Source organism: Poecilia mexicana, unplaced genomic scaffold, assembly GCF_051168715.1.
Source record: "Poecilia mexicana isolate PSO_F unplaced genomic scaffold, ASM5116871v1 scaffold_3, whole genome shotgun sequence".
Classification (NCBI taxonomy): Eukaryota; Metazoa; Chordata; class Actinopteri; order Cyprinodontiformes; family Poeciliidae; genus Poecilia; species Poecilia mexicana.
Genome location: NW_028263372.1, coordinates 33897668 through 33901406, shown reverse-complemented (window position 1 = coordinate 33901406; position 3739 = coordinate 33897668).

Here is a 3739-nt window from a genome sequence, read left to right as displayed (position 1 = left end):
TGTAATCCGTGTTTCAGGGTCGGAGGGGGGCGGCAGCCGGATTCTGGTTTAGTCCGGTTCAGGGGAAACGGTCAGCGGATGAACAGGTGCTTCATGTCGCTCCTGTGGTGAAGATGGGATTCCTCATTTCAGACACAGGAATCACTTTCATCATCCATGGCAACTTGTAAAGAATAAACAGCAGATTTTATACAGAGGCGATTGGAAAGATGATCTACGTCCTTTAACAGGTCAGAATGGGTATTTTTGCACAAATCTGTGCTGTAACTATCTAGACCAGACTGTGAAGCTCCCAGTGATGCAGAAAGAGAAAAGCTGTTATTACTGCGTACAGTAATCACGTTTTGACTTGTTTGTAAAGTGACAAAAGGAGACAATGGTAAATTGGTGCTACAAGAATAAGTCGAAATAGAATTTTGTGAAAACTAAAACTAAATTAAGTTGATTTATTTAACTATTTTTAATTTATGTGTAACATTGAAGCTGGTATTTTATTTTTAATTATTATGCTGTGAAAATTGATTGCTAATCAATTCTTAAGGTGAAGAACTGATTGGAGGGAAACTATTTAAATTATTTCAGTACCAGATACTGAAATTGCTGTCTGCTAGCATAGAAAGCTACTGCTAGTTCTACTTTCTATACTACTACCAGTATAGAAAATTACTACTAGCTTTCTATGCTTGTATACAGTAGCGGAACAAGTCAGCGTCGGGCCGGGGGGCGGGGCCAATCACCGGGCCCCTAAGGAATCACCGGGCCCCTAAGGAATCACCGGGCACCGGGTCCCTAACCCATAACCGGGCCCCTAACCAATCACCGGGCCCCTTACGTGGAGTGAAACTGAAACCGTTTAAGGGGGCGGAGGGTGGGGTGTATTTAACAGTAAATACACCCTTCTCAACAGGCGAGGGCGCACTTTCTCTGTCTATAATCACATATTTCAATGACTTGAAACCATTCCTCCCTCCCTGGCACTTCCAGGCCCAGGCCCCCATCCGGCCCGGTTTGGGGGGCAGCAGCCCCCCTAGCCCCCCCCATAGCTCCGCGCCTGCTTGTATAGAAAGATACCATGAGCTTTCTACTAGTTCTGTGTTACTACTAGTATAGTAGTAGCTTTCTATGTACTTCTATTGTACTATATACTACTTGCATGCTACTAGTAGTAGCAAAGAAAGCTATTACTTGTGTAGTAGAAGCTTTCCATGCTATCACTACTACTAGCCTTCCATGCTAGGAGTAGCTTTAGTGATGGCGCTCTTGATTATGATTTTCCCATTAGCTGGACGGACTGCTCATAATCCCTTTGGTTCCTACAAAACCAAAAAATCTTAAAACTGTTTAAAAATTGTAAGTCATATTATCAACAGATTTACTAACAAATGGCACAGGAAGCTATGATTAACTTTTTATGCTAGTAGTAGCTTTTTGTGCTAGTTTCTGATGACACTTTTCCCAGTAGCTGGATAGAAAACTCATAATGCCTTTGGTCGCCAAAGCCTTATGCAGAAAGATATTAAAACCGTTTATTTCAAGTTGTATTATCAAGAGATTCACCAAAGTTATTGCATGTTTTGCTAATATTGTTCAGCTGTAATAAAGCTGATAAAGAGCCTCTTCCTGTTCAGATGTGAATCGGCAGCAGGACGTCAGATCAGTGTGTTAGGCCGGTTTTACGCGTTGACGTAATCCTTATTCTGCACAAAGACGCCGTTATCTTGAGTCTGCAGAGCATGTTTCCAGAAGAGGCTCCCACACCTTCTTGGTGTTTTCCATTCCTGTCGTCCCATCTTCACTCTAGGAAACTCGCTGGAATTCAATTTTACACACCAGGAATTCCAGCTCTGATAAGGACGAATGGAGAGCGGAAAGAAAAAGGTTTTCATCTGCAGCAGCAAGTGTGGAGCCAGAGTTTCCTCTCGCTCCTCCAGCCAATCTCTCCACAGCCTCTTAACCTCGGCTCCATTATGGACGCCCTGCGTAAATCTGCCACGTTTGGAGAGCGGCTCGAACAGCCAGGCGTGAGTTTGGCCCGGATGACGCCCAGCGAGGGAGAGGAGCAAACGGCTAGCTTGGTTACAGGAAAACACTTGGAGGAAATCTGTGAAATTTTGCCAAATCCCTTCAGAGACGCAGAAACATAATTGGTATGCAGGTGAAAATCGCAGCTAAGGAAGCATTGAGAAAATTACTGTTAGCTCAACATCGGATGATGTTTTTATCTGACAGTTTTTCCAGCTCAGAAACCGTTACAGCTTGGATTATGAATGACTTTTTATTATATTCTGCTTTAATTGGATTTATGTTCTTTCACAGTGGTGCTTTAGGGCCATGGGAAAAAAGATACTAAATTTCAACCAAAAAACTCAGAAATTTTGGGTTTAATCTCAGAAATGTTCTAGAAAAAAACATGGAAATTTCTAAGTTTGAAAAGTCAAATTTTGAGATTGGGGGAAAAAACAAGGACATTTCTGAATCTCAAAAGTTTAACATTTTTGACTTCTGAAACTCAGAAATTTCTTTTCTAGAAAATTTTCTACAAAAGCTAAAAATTTCTGAGCTTCAAAAGTGAAAAAGAATTTGATAAGCTAAGGTAGGTGCTGGATCAGATGTTTCTCCTGGTCTCAAACATTCGATCAGGGAAACTAAATGACCTCTGAGGTCACACGCAGGTCAAAGTCTCTGTACTGAAGTTCCTGTATTTAGGGGGAAAATAATGAACAAGCTAAATAAATATGGATTTGAGTTTTTAATCGTAACGACAGTTGTGTCAAATTGTTCCAACAGAGAACGAATGCGTTGCTTTGTGTGCTGTTGTAACATCAGAGCTACAGCTGAGTGAACAAATTGTTCTTTATGGGTCAGTAGTTTCACACAATGAATGCTAATGAGGTGAAAAGCAGTCGATTAAATCAAGCAGGTTTCTTCATCTGCAGCGTTTCCATATTTTATTAACTTTTCTACCTTTTGTCACATCAAAATCAGATGGAAAATGTATTTAAATGTGATTTTCTGTGAAGCTGTTCATAACTGAAGTGGAAGGAAAAGAATAAATAGTTTCTGTTTTCTCCAGATAAAAATATGAAGAGTTTTTCTTGCTTTTGCATTCAGCCTAAAACATTTATACACGAGAGGCGACTTCAGTTGCACCTGCAAGTTTTCATCCGATCAATCGCTGGGATAATCGGTACATTAATCAATAACTAAAATAATTTAGTATATGGTTCCTATGGTCCCTATACTTTTTGTCATTATGAGGCATTTCCAATACTTGTTTTTTATTTTCAAATTATTGATGAGTAATCAAAGTAATCGATAGTCATTATAGTTGATTAATCATCAGAGTAATTGATACATTAATCCCAGACTAAAATAATCTTTAGTTGCAGATCAACATATTGTCATTTATCTTAAAAATTAAATTAAATTAATGAAATTACTCAAAGCAGAGTTGGGTAGTAACTAGTTTTACTCAATTACACTTGAGTAAAATGTACTTTTATTACGCTGTACCTTTTACTTTTAAATTACTTGAGTAATTTTATTAAGTTTTTCTACTTGAGTAAAATTTTACCCACTGAATGAAAAACATGTTTTAACCAAAAATCCATGTTCATAACTGTACACACACCTGCAGTGTTTGTCCTTAAAATACCAACATTTCCACTTGCCTTTATATTTTGATGATGTAATTTTTAAATATTAATTGATTCAGCCTCCCCTCGGTTACAAACATGAA